This window comes from Hetaerina americana, unplaced genomic scaffold, assembly GCF_022747635.1.
Source record: "Hetaerina americana unplaced genomic scaffold, ioHetAmer1.1.p SCAF_12, whole genome shotgun sequence".
NCBI lineage: Eukaryota > Metazoa > Arthropoda > Insecta > Odonata > Calopterygidae > Hetaerina > Hetaerina americana.
In genome coordinates this window covers 7,836,233-7,854,105 of record NW_027286292.1, presented here as the reverse complement: position 1 = coordinate 7,854,105, position 17,873 = coordinate 7,836,233, and the positions used below count along the sequence as shown (strand labels likewise).

At 42.0% G+C, this 17,873-nt stretch overlaps 1 protein-coding gene across 1 annotated transcript in view; it reads left to right on the top strand.

Annotated features, from left to right (window-relative positions):
- The window catches only part of LOC139685671 (microtubule-associated serine/threonine-protein kinase 3-like), a 363,801-nt gene that overhangs the window by 32,113 nt on the left and 313,815 nt on the right, over positions 1 to 17,873 (top strand). The gene's annotated exons all lie outside the window — the stretch shown is intronic.

Sequence of the window (17,873 nt, the reverse complement as noted above, 5' to 3'; positions counted from 1 at the left end):
CAATTCTACGAATTAAAGACGAGCTCATAGTAACGACTATAAAATAATGGCTTTTCATTGTACTAATTGGTGTTGAAAAATTATTTCCTTATCGTAGTCGTTTTCGAGTAAAATTTCATTTAAAATCCCTCTTATAAGAATCATGATCATTTTGCAGCGCCCGAGCTATACTTCTCTTTGAGCCCTCGGCACAAATGTGGATTTCTTAAGAACCTGTTTGTATGTATCATTTGGCAAGCTCTTTTATGATCCCGCCTGTAGTCGTTGAAAATAGAAAAGCGGGGGATTTGCGAGAAAAGCGAAGGCTCAGCCTGACTCTCCTACGCCAGTGAATCTCTTAGGAAGGAGAAAATTGCGTTAGATTTTGAAAGAAATAGTTGTAATATTCAAATTATGCCATTGAGTATATTTTTATATCACATTTAATTTTAGTTTAAAAATTTTTATTACTTTTTGTTTTTTTCTGAGCGATGTGGTACACCGATTATCAAGTCTCCGGATCACAGTTGGATTTGCCATATAGGAAGGTAATCTTATTCGCTGTGATTCCGCCCACCAACAAGTGTCGCAAGGACAAGCCTCTTATGGTAACTCAGGGATGGAACCCATTGATGTCCCTTGTAAACATGAGACCCGTATCCCATTTAATCCTTAGCAAGCAAGCATCCTCTTGCACGGTTCGTGGCCAAGGCACGAACCGTGCAAGGGGATGTTTGCTTGCAAATCAATTAGGTAAATGGAATTGTGCCCGGCGCCAATTGTCAACAATTGACTTAGTGACTAATGAACGGACATCGCCGTCCATAAACTCTCGTGGTGATCTCACGGATGAGTTGTAAATGTACAATTGCTAAACAGTGGAGAGATTTAGCTTCAAAGTATGTAAATAGCACTAGTACTAGCACTGCATCTGAGCATGTATCATACTCGGAGGCCATTGTAAGGATGTATGGCGGGGGAGGGGGGGAACAACATTCACCATCTTTTAAATTCGGACGAATGTGACGTATTCGCAATAAGTATTTCAGATAGCAATTAGGTTTTTCGAGAATTGGTGTTAAGTAACCTATTTTTGGTTGCATTCGGAGTCGTGATGATAACTATTTTCCTGGTAAGATGACCTAATAATAATAATAAAATATTGGGAAACAATATCTGTTAACTTAAACTTCCCATAGGTCATTATTCATGAGTCAGCAATTGCTGCTGACCGAACATCACCTGCCACACGCCACCGTGGCATCTTAGAGGGTAAAATGTGGATGTGATTTTGTTCCCCCTAATGTTGAACATTCGAACTCAAGAGGTATGAGTCTTGCTTACTCTCTTCATGTTTTAGTGGCCCAAACTTAGTGGGATGTGTGCCTTTCAAGTAACTCCTTCGGGGATATTCTAAAAGTTACTCAAACATTTGGCGAATCTAGCTAATGTGTTGGGTCTTATCTCAAATGTCATTCTCCAATTATGACTTGCCCCTTTCGCGGACGAATCCCAAATTATGTATCGATTATTCAAGTTGCGGACTTAACGAATGCTGGTTGGAATCTTTGCTTTAGAGTTCCGGTACATTTTCACACTACTTCTAATTACGCTATAATTACCTAATGGAATATCTGCTCCTGCCACACGGCAGATCAAGAGTTAAGAGTAAGAACACCCATTCATTCGGCATATTCCCAGATTCATAATTTGATCCCGCCTGCTATGTAAGTGGATTCATTTCTTCAAAGTGTCTGCCTTAACATTCTCTCTGTACATTTTGAAAGTTACTAAGAGTGGACGGAAAAATTTCTCATATTCATTCCTTTCCATGAATACGCCTCGTAATATTCACTGATTCTGATTCCAATTTATTGCATCGATCCGAATGTCTGCCGAAATTCCAGAATTATTTCGTCCTACGACCGAAAATGATGATCAGTGATTGTGAACTACATCCGTCCTCGGTGTTAGAAATGGTGTTTCTATGTGTTAAAATGCCAGGATTGAAATTCTGGAAAAATTCCTTGGCGCCCTTAGCCCAGCAGACTCGGGAGGATTGGAAATGAGATTGGCGGACAAAGTAATGTTCTTGGGCATTACACTATCATCAGGTCCCCCATGAGGATAGCACGTCAGTAGAATATGCGAAGCGGCATGAAGAAACGAGGGTTCATTGGAGACGTCTGGTGGGAAAATATTCGAGCTAAGCGAAGATTAAGAGTCGCGTTATTTCGCTTTGGCCAGACCTCACCTTGAGTGCGCGTCAAGCTCAAGAGTCATTTCGGAATGAAAATAGGATGCGCAGAAAAGGTGGCCCACAGAAAGCATCACGACATCAATGGACTTCCTTGCGTTAGATACATTTGAAGCACGAAGACTACATGTGCGACTTGACCTTTTAAGAGTCGTAAACATCACTCGAGTTCAACGCTGACTCATAAGGATTAATTTCAGTGCCGCAATACATTGGTGCACGCAACACCAAAGTGAGAAGTTTAGGGGAATCGACGGCACAACCGATCGATATTAGGACCCTTTTTTTATTCCCTCGCGCAGTTTGAGCTCAAAACAAGAGGAAACAATGTATACTTTTCAAATTACATAAATTAACAATCAGCGACTGTGCTAATGGTTGACTGAGTAACGCGCCTTGTCACGCATCCTCGTCGCGTTATGGACAGAGGACGCAGACGTGGGTGTGCGTATCATGCTAAGTGGTCGCGATGCCGCTTGGATCTCTCATGAGGCTGGTGCAGCAGAAATAGTCTCCGCAAGGGGCGCGTGTATTCCCACAGGGCCCCGAGCTTCACCTCCCGACATAAGCGCTTGCCTCCCACGAGGCGTCCCCTCCCCACCCTCCCCCCTCGCTTCTCATTGTTCCCCGAAACATTCCAGCGTTGCCTTTTCTCCCCTCGTGTGTTGCTTGCTCAGGTTTCTATCCATTACCCAAATGCCCCTCCCTGCACGTTCCCGTTGCGTCCCACACCTCTCCCTCCCACACCACCCACCCCCCTTCAACTCAGAGATTTTTTTTAAAATCCCGTAAGATGATCTCTTCGCTGTGGGAGTCTTGCTCATTGCAAAAGGATGTGGATGAGATTTTTCACCCCGCAGACATTCATTGGGAAGGTGGTATTGGTCGTTTGTTGTCAGATTAATGTTTTTCTATCTGTTATAAATAATCGACGAAGGCGCTGCAGATTAACTTGGCGCTGGGTATTAACTTGGGAACTGTCTGAGGGCTGTAAATCTCAGGGGTCTTTAAAAGGATAGCCATCGGTGGGAGAATACAAATTGATCTCAAAATTCGGGCATTATTTTATACTTTGAGTAGTATTTGTACCTAATTTTTTCGTAATTTCGCAATGGCGAATTGCGCACGAGAAAAAGGAGACATTATATCATTTGGTGTCGCCAGGTCATTTACTTTGATGTTACAACCGACAAAAGAAAATTGAGAATATTTCTCGAGTTGTTTATTCATGCTAAGGAATGTGCCAAAAGTCAACATCAAGTTGTGAGCCAGTGAAAATTAATAATTATAAATAATTGCCTGGCATTATGAAATTTTAAAAACGAATGTTTTTACGAACAGGTTATGTAGTATCGGTCACCAGGCAGGAATGTTGAAGTGGTTCTTACACATACGAGTCTTTTCTACAAACGAACACTCCAGTGTATGGCTTGCATAAAGATTTAATGGTCCTTAAATGTTACCTAACAGTGAATATGTCAAATAGTTGATACAATCTCCGTTCGAGTGGATCCCATCGTAGGTCTTGCAAAAATTGCATGAAACATTTCGTTTGCTGATACCAATTTTTTACGGCTTATTTTTTAGTTTACTTCGAATCGCACATTTAATATTTTTTCTCTGGGGTACTAGAGGCCCGAGGCCATCTAAAATGATCTCTAACTAATGCGAAATAACGTTTCCCCGGGAATACTCGTCGGAAATTGGCGGAGATTCACCGTGAAATATCATTCGGCTCGATCGTGACTGTATCCCGGATCTTTTCGCATTGGCTGACAGCTGGGTCGAACCTTGCGAGGGAACAATCCCCCTCCCACTCTTCGGTCGTGCCACAGCTACCTGGGACATGGATGCACCCAACAGTTTTACAGCTGTTCAGGAGAGAGATCTTGTTCATCATTGAGTACATCCAAGCAAGGATATTTATGCATGTGTACAGGTATTTCTACGAGTATCGTACGTTCACGAATTTTGATACTGCCAACTTCTTTGCGAGAAGCTATCGACGATAACGCTTCCGGTGGTCAACAGCTTAAAATATAAGAAAACGCGATTATGGTCGATAATATTTCCGTTCAGTATCATAGCATTGTTCAGCGGTTTGAGTAAACTGTCGCCCTTGAAAAAATTCCAAATCCACCCCTTTTACGTGCACTGCCGGGTTCTGCTGCGACATTCCCCACTGCTTTAATGGAAGTGTAGGGTTATTTCAAACTTCCCACGGTTCGATTCACCGTTGATATTACCCTAGAAGTAAGAGCTAATTGTAAACAGAAGATTAAACGAATGGATTCATTACTTCTAATAGATTCCCTTACTTTATTAGGACATTGGTGGCATCGAAAAATTAGTTGTGATATGAAAAAATATTGCATGCAATCATTTTTCAATCATTTCAAGAAATAAATTATCTGCGGGAGGTTTGAAAGGGAAATTCTTCACAATTCTCGGCATCAAATAGTTGTAAAAATTCAGCGTATTCACAATCAACAGTCCGAATGTACACGCATCTAATTGGCGTGGTATGCAAGCCACCGGTAGTGTCAGGTGGTGGTTCTTTACTAGCCAATTACCAACCAAGGAAAAACATTTTGCAATGGAGTTACAGTCACTAGATTTTCCCAGTGGTTTGTTATTCTAAACCATTATCGTTTGTGGGAAATATGATATTTTTAGCCTGTCGATTCAACAGTTTATCTCGCCAAACATACTCTCACGATCTCTCCTGCCGGAGTGCGGTGAATCTAATAATGTATATTAACATCATCTTGAAATAGACCTGCTGCAGGTTTCTATAAGAGGTCTCATTTTTGTAAAATGAATTTAAACCTTTGGTCCGTGAGTTTTTTCCAAAGTATTTCCTCTTGTTATCTGTTAATGCTACTATGTTTATCACAAAAACCTTGTACGTGTCTAGCTCCTCTTCGCCGCACACCTTCAATTCGGTAGTCACAATTTGGCAATCAAGCAGGCTTGAGTTCCAATATATTAGCAGCATATTTTATATGTGGCCTAATTATGAAAAGATGGCATCACTCTTTGATCCTCGTCATATGTCTTCACTTCACTTTTTAAATTCAAATTTCTGCTACAAAGTCCGCATACTTCCTGCACATGTTTCCCCCATGAGGTAATGAGTAAAAGCATAACCTAATATTAGCAATAGTCCAATGGAATGGAGTAGAAATTCGATGGAACTGGAACTACGTATTGCCGTACTTCTAAGCCTTTTTATTAAGGCACGAAATACTCCTAAACCACATATATATTTAAAATGCAATTTTTTATATCCATATTTTCTACCCCTCGATTCCATTCAAAATGCTTATTATTTTCGTCTCTCTGTCTCATGACCCTACATTCCCCCTCTAATACACCTATTCCTTAGATACTAAGCTGTGAATGCGTTCGTCTTTCTAGGAACATTCTTTTATTATTCACCCTAAAGGTTTTCAATGCAAATCCAATAGGTCATATTTTTTGTGCTCAAATTGGCTCATCTTCTCTTTTGTATTCTCTCTCGGATGCTGAACACCTTTCGATATCGCATGCGAGGTAGTCCAAACGCGAATGTTATTAAATGAAATAAAGGCTTCCGAGAATAGCGTGTTTTAAAGGGAGTATATTCCTTACTCACATGATTTTGACAACCTTCTGATGATTTTTCTAACGCATGAGAGCCATCCTTTTCATATTTATTTCGTTGCAAATTTATTTATTTATTCAGTATTAGTTCGAAAACAGCACATTTTGGCCTTTACATCGAACTATTAACAGCGATAACAATGGTCACATTCACAAACAACCAAGCCCTAGATGGAGGGAAACTCACCCAGGCGGGAATCGAATCCGCGACCCTTGGAATGGCAGACGAGGACGTTACCCCGCCGCCACCGGGGTCGGCAACAAAATACGTTATTCACTGAAATTTATTAATGTTGCATTCTGTCTTACTTTGACTTACTTGCATTCTTTATTTCGTTTGAGGTTTATCTTTATTTATAACGTTAAACCCTGCCTGCAAACTTCAGATACTCGGTTATCGGTTTAGTTTGCACATGTGTTTGTGTGTGTCCGCTCTATTCCTCGAGGGAGGTGCATGATCGATGAAATGAATATCCTGCATGCGTACAATTGGAACGTGTGGATTCGTGTCGATAACGGTAGCATCAGCGTCTTGTTGCTTTCACACTCGGGAGCATCCATGCCTCTCTCCCCTCCGCCCCCGCACCAGTCGTACGTTCCTCGTCCCCCCCCTCCCTCCCGGTCTGCCTCGCTACATCCACCCCTGCCCCTCTCATGCCTCCTTCGTTCTGTTCCCTCCACACGTCGCCCCCCTCCCGCTCCAAGTCCGCCACCCCCCCACAACACCCGCCTCATGATTCACCGCCTCCAGCGGAATCCACAGCCGCCTCCTGCCCCACCTGCGCCACTACGTTTATTCTCCGCCCCCTACAGTCACCGCTTTTTTCTCTGGACCTGACATATTTTTTCCGTTCGATTGTGTTTCTCTTTCTCTCTCTTATCCTGCTCCTCCTCCCTCCCTATTGTCTTCCCGAAAATATTTGGGCCTGCAATTTCGTTTCTCACAACAACTTGGGTTTAAAATCTGGCTTCGCTCTAAGTCTTGGTATTTTATTCTTCGAGATTATGCATAGAAACTTGACTGGTGCAGTGCCGGCCGGAGGGGCTCGCCGACTGCGAACGAAACATGTTGATCCCCCGTTGAGTGGGGAAGTTCAACGTTCTATTTTGAGCGCCGCATTTCGACGGGAATTGAAAGGTATCTGGGCATTAGGTTCCCACGTCCAATTCCCTGAGACTATTTTAGAGACGTGAATCGCCACAGTTAGGATTCCAATCCTCCCCCCCCCACCTTCACTCATATATGAGCAAGCAGTAATTGTTTATGGGTGGGCTCTTTCCAGAAATACGCGTGTTGAAATTTCATATTCTCTTTTGCCACGTGGAACGGGGCAATAGCAACTGTGGAATTTTTCTAGTTATCGTATCTTCGTTTTCTTAGTGCAGCTTTTCTTTTTGCCAAAATATAACTTTGCCGCTAAAGAATAGATGGGTGGTGAATGATAGCATGGGTTTGTAAATCATAATGCAACACCATGTGCAGTATTTTCATCCTAACTTTAGTTGACGTCATACTTCTACTCTTCACTTTCGTTTTCATTCTTTTTCCCTAATAAGTGAATCGTTTAGCATCATATTTGACTTGGGAGTCAAGGAAAATGGCCTCCCTTAAATGTTATTGAAAATCTAATCCCTTATCCATCGTGGGAAAAATTAAATTTGTGCCTAGTTAGTTGTACAGTTTATCTCTCACTAACCTATTTTTCGTGACATCTTCTGCCTTAATGTAGTGGGGCTTAAAAACCATAGTTAACATCGTCCTTAAATAGACCTGCTTTCATTTTTTATGAGAAATTTCATCCGTATAATCTGTATTTCGTTCCGTGACTGATGCCCAACTTAGTTCCTCTTGTAGTCTGTCTACGCAACAATGTTTACCATAGCACTGTTTCTCACGTCTTGTCATCCTTCGCTGAACTCGATCTATTGCGGAAGTCAAACGAACTTTATAAGATGTAATACGTCGGCACCATATTCTGAAAGTGGCCCAGCTATGGAAGGGTCAGATCACTATTTTATCTTCCCTTCGTATGGTCCCAGTACCCTTGCATTAATCCGCAGATTTAAATTCAATTGTAGTCATTTTTAAAAATTTCAATAAATCCAAAAAATTGTACTCTCTCAATCCCAATCCATCTGGCTCTCGCTTCCGTCCATATCTTGCCGTATCGTCTTCCCCTATAATTATGTTTTCCCTCCTTATCCTTCTGCATTCTTCGTCACCACTTACAGTATTGGTCTTTATTTAGTCTTCAGTAGATGCCTCCAGCACCAAGTTACGATAACTTCTGTCGTCCTGAGGTCTACATTGCCGAGTCTCTCCCCTATAGTGTGATATCGTGATTATCAGAAGGTGATAAATTGCATCCGTGATCAAACACTTGCCTCATGTAGTGGGAAAGTTTGACTTTGAAGAGAAATGATAACGTTTAGGTTTGATGACGAATGTTATTTCTCGCCATTGGCTCGCTCACTGTGTGTGCATGCGATGCCTTAAGCTTGTGTCGGCATTAAAAATGTCATTGGATGAAATTACATTTCTTTTTCGGATTGCAACTTTGCATTCGCATCAATACCCAAAGTAGCATCGCGATGCCGCATTTATTTAGAAATCCACTACTTCGCATCGCATCAACGGCTCGACGGCGCGCTGAGAATCAGATGACTCCCATAGCACCCAATTTGTCGCAGCATCTTTAAACTCACCCATGAGGCTAGTTTTCTCTGCGGGCTTTTGTAGCAACTATTAATAGCCCCTTATCTTTCGTCAAAACAAGTGTACATCGGCCGTATATGGTTAATCTCCATCTTTCAAGTTGCTATATTTTATTCTCGACTTTCTGAGTTAATTTTATTCGCGCGAATTTTCTGCGTGTTTATGGAATTCTTTCTTCCAAGATTCACCTACGTCTTCACAGAACCTCGTAGGTCACCTGAGGGGTCACATGCATGGTCTATCCCAAAAGTGAGTGGAATGATATGATTCCCGCTGACGCTGATGAAGTGAAGCGATTTGTGGCGGGCATGGTGGTGTGAGGTCTTGGGAAAGTAACGAGCCCCGCGTCAGTTGTTTGCGGGCCGTTACATTGTGCGGATCGCTGCTAGACTGGGACCCTGTTCGAGGGTCGCGTCACGAATTTACGAAACCGCGTTCAATGGAGCAGTGATACGCGATACAATTTTGTTTTAAACTCAGAAATTCTGGTACTAAGGAATGCTTTCCCGCTGGCAGAACATGTTCCGGGAAGGTAGAGAGGAGGTTGATCACGAGGAATACCCTGGGCGTCCGTTAACGACACAATGCGGTGAAAATGTACAAAATGTGAGGGGCATGTTCAATTTCGATCGACGTCTGAGTGTCAGAAAGTTAGCTGAAGAGTGTAATATTCCGAAAACTGAAGTGTATTGGATTCTTAAAGGAGATTTTGCCATGGAATAGGTGTGTACCAAGATGGTCTTCAAGATCTTAAAATCTCGCGTGATCTCTTAGACCGCCCTTAAAGTTATCTACAGCCCCGATGTGGAACCACCCGACTTCTTTTTTGGTCCCAAGAATATAAAGGAGCTTAAAACCATTGTGGAACGCTGGGTAGCGTCTAAGAGGCCGTGACGAGGTGCCTGAACGAGGTTCTAGTCGACGCCTTCCAGAAAGCGCACAGCGACTGACAGATGCGCGCTGTTCTGTGTGCGTCGATGCACAAGGGTACAGCGTGTATTTTGAAGAATTTTAGTAATTTGTACTTTGATATAAAATGTTTCCCAGTTATAGTCTGCTTATTTGTGGACGGACCTGTATTATTTTCTGCATGCATTAGAACAATTATTAGGTAATCTGTAAAAAACACTCATGCATAATTGCATGTATAACACTTGTAGTAGTGGGTTTGACGAAGATATCCCAAAGAGAGGTGTCATGCCGGTTTATATGTTGTTATTTGGAGAGTTAAGAATCATAGAGCTGCGAACGAAATCAATCTCAACAGAACCTTAATCCTTACACAGCTCTAGTTACGGTGGGAATGCGCTATTCCTAGAAATTTTTCAAGATGAACAAAATTATAATAAATGACCCGATATTTAGGTTTAATTTTACCCGTAGAAATTATTTTATATATTATCATCACACATGATAGTTACATCACCCAATTTGTTATTCAGAACTCCTTACGATATTATACATATACGATCCCATTTTGTTTCATTTTTTACGGGCATAATCCTTGGACCTAAACCCTACGCTCTGGATTTTTATATGCAAGAATGAAATCTAAAATGTTAATCCTTATGGTTCAATTAGTTGCAAATTGAACCCTGAAATACCATTGTTGGCTTTCATTACGGTAGAGTTGAGTTTATTGCATATAGTTACGTGTAGAATGAATTTCAGAAATTTTTTTAAACGCTCCTTGAATTTCCCGGTTGGGCACTGCCGTAATGGAACCACCTCACTTTGTGTGAATCGAGTACTGTTACTCTCATGGCGACCGCCCAATGGTTGTCTGTATAATCATTTTGTCACTATGCCGTGCAGTTTGTGCGGAAGTGGTCTAATCACGAAGTTAGCTGATCTCAGTAGTTCAGTCTTGAAGGAGTCTTGCAAACTATGACATGATTACAAGTGGTGCTTTCTTCGCGGAAGTCATACATTTCGTTAGCATATAAAATACTTCTTATGAGGAGTAGTAAGTCCCGTAGTCATTTTTTCAGCTCAATGCCAAACGGGGAAACAACTTTCAAAAGAAGCATTGTCTTTCAAAATGTTGAATCGGCAGATTTAGTGCTGGCGCGACTTGGTATCATCATCTCGTCAATGTTATCCCGTCATTGATCACGCTTCAAGTTAAGGTCACCTCGGTGATCCTATTGTTAACCCGCCTCTGCTCTTGCGCATGCCTTTTCGCTCCTCATTTTATTCGCCCAACGCCGCCTGGAAAAACTCTTGAAAACATGAGGGAGCAAATTTGCGGGCCACGGGCATTGGGTAGCGTCGTGAGGAAAAGGATAGGAGGCAGATAAGTGGTGAGGAAGATAAACCGGGATGGGGTTTTGAGCGGCAATTGGGCTTTGATGGATTTTTCATCGAGCGCGAATATTCTCCAGTGTTGGGAGGATTGACGTCTACCACCGCCGACACTCCTCGCGACGGCTCGAGAACTGTGGTGGTTGGTGGTGCATAGAGAGGTTTCTTGTAAATGCCACCAGGCGTCAGCGATTCCACTAAATTGAATTTCTCAGGCCGCCGAGGAAAAATCACATAAACCTGAGGCCTAGAAATTGGAGTTGAAGTGTTACGTAAGTAAAAAAAAACCGCCGGGAGGATGCCCGCGAGGGATAAATTTAAGAATTAAATTTAAAGGTTTCACTCCCTAATGGGGATTTATTCCTTCTCCATTACGACCGATTGGTTTTGGAAATTTCAGGATCCTCGGCTTCGAAACTGTTCGCGTGCGTTCACGAAACCGTTTGAAAGGCTCTTAGCGGAAGTGACTGATATAATCTAGCTCTTTAGTCCGCGATTTATGCATATTGGTCCAAATTTTTAACGCTCAATTGCTGACAGAGGGTCGAACTTCGCGGAACAACCAAGAAAGGAGCGGCATGGGGAAGAGGTTTTCGGCAAAATTGGGATTCCTAGTCGTTAAAATACAGGTAGACAACGTCTTTCGCATCCTCCCCTCTCGCTTGCTTCACTCTTCAGTGAGTGCATTATTTACTACTGGGATCTTCTTTTCTGATTGTACGTATCAAACTTTCGCGATTTATGCGAGGTATTTGGCAATATGAATTTTCATTCCTGCCCTGTGCCTTTGTACTATAAATCCATGAGTGTTTGTAAAATGCAAAATAATAAAGATTTCCACACAACCTGAGAAGAATGCGAGCCGTGCGCGCCAAATGGTAGACTCGTTTATATATTAATGATCCATGTAACTTGGTTACAAAGTTTCCTCCGTGCCTTAGGCAACCTGAATAATTTCTTTCCTACCTCTCTGCGAAATTTTCAAATAAACTTCATTTTCTGAGCAGTTGTTTTCGTTCCATTTTATTGCCTCTCTCCCGTGAACATTCAGTTTTCCGTTTCTTAAATTGGAAGTGCCCAACGACGCAGAAAAACGTTGCGTCATTCACTGCTGTGAATGGGACCAAACCGTGCATTTCTCATTAAACTAATTACTTATCCAGCGTGATGGATTTAACAAACCGAGGAATTAAGAGACACTTTTCAAATAAACGGTTACTGAGGATCCAATCTCTAGTAGTAGGTTGTCCAAGCAATCCCACGCATAGTGCTTGGGGCTTTCATCCACGAGGATAGATAGATAATAGTCTTTATTTTAGGGCGAGATTGAGATTATGGAGTCTCTCCTACCACCCAACCCCTAAAGGATGGAATTAAGTCAGCGTTAAATCAAGAAAGAATCCAAGGGTGGTTCCACGAAAGTCATCCCTTGGGGAATACTCTTGGTTATAATTAAATGCAAAATAAGATTTACTATAACTCCCTAAACTAATCGTGAGTGCTGCCCGCTGATTATAATTTTTTACTTTCTGGTTCGTTGTGGTCTCTACAAATTAACACGATTAGTTATTAATCCAACAATTTTTAAAAATCTTTTGTTGGGAACACATATATTTATAGTTAATATTTGAAAATATCCCCGGTGTTTTCCTATCTACTGGCCGATTTGGATGATTCTATTTAATTACTAATCTGTAATGTGTTAGTAATTAATTCAGGATACTCAATCATGTCGTTTAACGGGGACAATGTATTCCATTGATGAGTTAAATTATATTTTTTCCACTGAAAATGAAAATGAGCGGAATTCTTTTTTCTGGTTGATACTTGAATCCAACAACTAATCACAGATGAGCAAACACGTTGCAAGAGTATCGATTGTGGTGCTGGAATCCACGTAATATTTGTACAAAGTTTCCCTGTTTTCATTAACTACCGATGGATGATCTCCTTATCAAAGCAGCAGTCAAAACCAGATTTATATTTAAAGTGTCTATTGAACAGCAACGATAAAAGAATTACATTTTAAATAACCTCAATTTGTTCCGGAAAAAGTGCTTGCCTATGGAATTGACCCTAAAAGAATATTATCCGTCAGGGTTAGGAAGCTAAGTACTAATATTTGCTCATCTTATCTACCCCATATCTAATCATGGCTACTTGGATATTAACCATTTTAACCTGAAGTGTAGAGTTAAATGAAAAATTACCACGCGTATTTACGAATTTGAGTTATGAACCATTTTGAGCCCGAAAAAAGTGGGAAGTATAAAAAAATCTCAGACGTTAAACAGCGGAAAATATCGCAACATAAAAGGCCATTAAGATATTTCTTCTCACCACACAATTTTCAAAATTTTCTTCGCAGCTCGCAAAGTTGAAGCTATTTAATGTGTGTTTTGCAAGGATTGAACATTTGGAGTCGATTGGCAGTATATTCATTCAGTGCGCTTTTCCCGCAGCCGAGGCGATGACTTTGTAATGCATAAAAATCGCCGCGTTTGTTTACTGTCCGTCCTAACGATCGCGAGACTACACCCCGAGGTAAACGGCCATTAGCATGAGAAGAACCCAACCAACCGAGTGTATTTTATCTCCATCGGCAATTCGGAAACGCAGTCCAAGCGTCGACGGGGCTCTCTCACTGTTCACGGGAGGAAAGGAACTTATAACTGCTCTCTCTCTCAGCGAAGTAATTTTCCTTCGGTTTATCGTACACCTCACGACCCACAACTCCTCCTCCCTCCTGCGCCGCAATCCCCTGCGGCGGTATTTCTCTCCTCGCGTTCGCTCGCGGGGCACTAGGTTCACGGGCAGTCTGGTCCGAGGTAATTACGACCCGCGCGGCATCCCACCACTCTCCACCTTCCACCACTCTCCACCTCCCAGAACCCCTCCACCTCCCCCGACTTTTTCGTTGCAAATTGTCTGCCGAACTGCTGGATCTTCGTTCTTGCCGTCTGAATTTTCCTCACCGCCTCCCATTTCCTGCCTCGTAAAAAAAGGAACAAACACTCGCGTCACTTCCCATGCACATAATGTAAGCTGGCACGAACTTCCCCCCCCCTCTCCATGCATCTCCCTTCCCCATCCTCTCGATACACCTCCCTTCCCCATCCTCCGCCTCCAGGCATTCGACGCTCCATCCCGCACCCCCTTCCTACATGTCTCATGTAACCGGGCCGAGGCGATGGCATTGTTCAAACGTGGTCGGCACGCTGTTTGACCGGGCTCAAGAAAAAAAAGGATGAAAAATCTTCCAAGACGGAGTTTTTCTGAGGTAGAAATCGGTCAAACCCTGAAAATGGAAATTGAAATTCATACAAGGAGTGCATAAAAATATCGGGAAAAGTTTCAGGAAAAAATAATTTATTTCAGATATCGCTACAATGCCTCAAAATCCTTCAAATTACATCCTTGGAGCGTCGACACACTCTTGCCGGCGGTTTTTCCACGACTCAAAGGCTACCTGGTTGGGCGAACTCTGGAAGGTCCTTAAGGGTACGTGGGCAAGCTTCATTGACGTGACATAGAATCCCATGGTGGTGTCCGTTGAGAAAGGATTTCACTTCTAGGAATAAGAAATACGTTTGCTGGCGCCAAGTCAGGACTTAAAAGGGATTGGCGAATCATCGCGATGGCGTTTTTAATTTCTGTGAAAAAATTTATATCAATTTTTTTACGTATAACATGGAAAAATCTCCTATTCCCGGGTTAGAGCACGCTTTCCCCCGTGATTCCGTCTCAGCAAAGTTTTACTGTGCCTTTTATCGCTGTCGGATCACGCATGCATACATTTGTAGCTTCGACGGTTCTACTGTAGCCGCTGGGTGATGGAGGCGCGGCGCCGACCCCTGCAGAACTAAGGCGCCCTAGGATTTCGTAACGCTGTTTGTTGCCCGCTGCTCTTCTGAGATCTCTTCCCTCCCACCCGCTCCCCAATCCTCGCCCCATTCGAGCGCCTACGTATTGCTCCCAATGGTATCCGATTTTATTTCTAGTATTAACTTCCCTCTTGGTTGGATCCTGGCTCTGGGACCTCAGTTTAGCCGCCCGCCTCTGCTTCATGTGGTATGTGCGATATGTCGACGTCGTGTTCAATGATGTGCTCATCAATGTGCTATCTTGAGGGACACAATCTGGCGAGGGTCAATATGTACCTATTCGTAGGTCGAAAGTTGCCGAGCGATTGCCTCCGGGAAGTGAGGAAGGGGTTGTTGAAACAGGGATGGGATTTGGGATGTTGGGATTTCGGATGACATTTCGGATATTTTAGCAGCGGTGTTGAGTTGCATAATCTGATTCCTGCTGTAGTCGTGAGTCGTGCAATGGGGAGTAAGTTTCGTACCGTTGTGTTTCTCTTATTACACGACTGGCCAGTATAGAGTGCTGTGCATACAGGGTTCATGTGAGGTTGGAGTGCTATGTGTACGGCGTATGTGAGCTTCTTCATTGCAGCCAAACGGTGGAACTGATATTAATGTACATACGAGTATATGTATGCATGTCTATTAGTTTGAAAGGGAGAGTTTTTGTTTTCCAGTTCTGTTTTTCGCACGGCTATGTCATTATATTGTTTAACTCTTATGTATATATATATATATATATATATATATATATATATATATATATATATATATATATATATATATATATATTGATATATTTATTTATATATATATATATTTATATTTATATATTAAGTATAAGGAAAATGCATAGGAACACACATAAAGGACGAACACAGGAGAGGTGGGGAAGGTGGATTCAAGCAGATCACGAATGTAAAAATATTTCCTAGACCGGGATTTGAACTCCAGATCTTTCCACATGCCGGGCGGAGGCTCTAAACCACTTCTCGCCATCTCTTGGCCAAAGATTCAGGGCACTTGGTTGCATAAAGCATCGCAGATCTCACTGTAAATTACATTTCCTGGTTAGCTCAAGTGGTTAAGAGCCTCCGCTCGGCAAGTGGAAAGATCCAGAGTCCAAATCCCGGTATAGGAAATATTTTTACATTCGTGATCTGCTTAATTCCGCCCTCCCCACCTCTGCTGTCTTCGTCCTTTATGTGTGTTCCTATCCCTTTTCCTTACATCTGTTTTTTATATAAATGAATATTTGTTCGCCGTTTGGCGGGATTTCGTGTTTGAATGTGTGTGTGTATATATATATTTATATATACTCACATCCACATAACCAAGCCTAGAAAAGCATAGCTAGTATGCGTGGCAGGGGGTGGTATCATTCTTGGCATGCAACATAAAAAGTAACTCGCTTAAATTTCATCTATCATTGCATTTGTTTCATAATTTAAATAATGGAAATAGTTTTGACAATAGCTACCTCCACCTAAGTGTAAAATACTTCCGGCATGCCTGCAAGTGAATTGCTAATTCTTGGAGTAAATAATGAAAACGTATGTACATGTCTACCTATAGGAAATTTCGCCCAGAACGCGGTGGTTTGCAGGTATTCGGATTTACTGTCATCCGCTAAAAAATGGTATCTTAAATCTGTCATCTCCCCATTGTTATCTTTAATATTCTTTGCATTATCTCTTCCAGCGATCGGGGAGGGGATAGTAATATTATTTCTGCATCATCACTGAGGAGAACTATTTTAACTTTAAGAAAACGATTTAAACTGTTATTTTACCTTCGCCTCGTAGATGATTTTCGGCTTAGATCCTTCCATAACCGAGATACCCTACTTCATTAGTCATAAGAACGTTTTACAAATCTTGCTCCTCGTTGCCGCGCAAGATCTAATTGTGCGACCAAACCGTCTTTCTGGGTTCTCAAATTCTCCAGCAGCAGATTCTAATTAAGACCTGACAAGCAAAAAGTGGCATCGCCCTTTTGCTCGCTCGTCACATTTCCCCAATACTCATCTAATAAATCGTAATTTTCCGCTATCTTGTCCGAATATTTCTCGTGTTTCTCTCATAAGAGTTAATGAAGAGGGTTTTTAATGGAGACTTATCTAGCGAAGCACAATTCTTTCCTACTCGTCAATCACCGGTGTATCAAAGTTACAGTCTTTCATCGGTCAATCATTGTCTCGGCTTCTCTCTCATTTTTTTGCCTCAAAACACTCCTTAAGCATCCCATATCCACCGTGCTTCATTGACATGAATTCTCATTTTGGCATATCCAAATTGCTTACTTTTACGAGCCTCCATGTTTTCTTACCTCGACCAGATTAATTTTTTCCATGCATTCACACATCGTGAATGTATTTCTAAGGCGTTTTCCTCCTGCCGATGTCCCTGCACGTAACCCGCGATCGGGAGAAGCCAAGTATTCGGACTTCCCGTACTAGCGAGTAATCAAACATTTCCAGCCGTGTAGAAAACAGCAATTGGCATTAATTCCTCGGCCGCTCTTTTACGCCTGCGTATGACATGAGAGTGCAAAATCCTCTCTGTTTTCATTTGACTTGACGGCCCAAGAAATATAGTGTACCACGCAATTTATAAAATATTTTATAAATTCTATACGCTAGACGGGCCACGCAAGCCGCACGTGGTTCGTGGTGCCCTCAAATTGCTCAATTGTCTCTGATGGAACTCGCGCTCAGACGCCGGGAACCATGTAAAGATGGGTGGGGTATCTTATGAGATCCTTGCCCGGGTTTTTGGAGTGCTTTGCGCGAAATTCAGTACAACTTCAAGTTTATATTCACCCTCTCAGCACTCATTGGACCCTCGAGAACATGAATATATGTATACTTGCCAAGCTTCGACTAATAGTAAGTGTGGGAAAAGGTCCAAAGTTTCTCAATTAATTGGTATCTTTGGTCATAAAAATGGCTGGACGCCGTGTCAGTTGGTCGGCAGAATGTGTAAAATTAAAAATATGAGATTCGCTGAATGTTACGGAGGTTGAGAGAATATCTTAAAGTGTTATAACACGAACTTGTACTTCCCAGATTCATTATATTTCTTTGGGAACACTTTCATAGTTATTT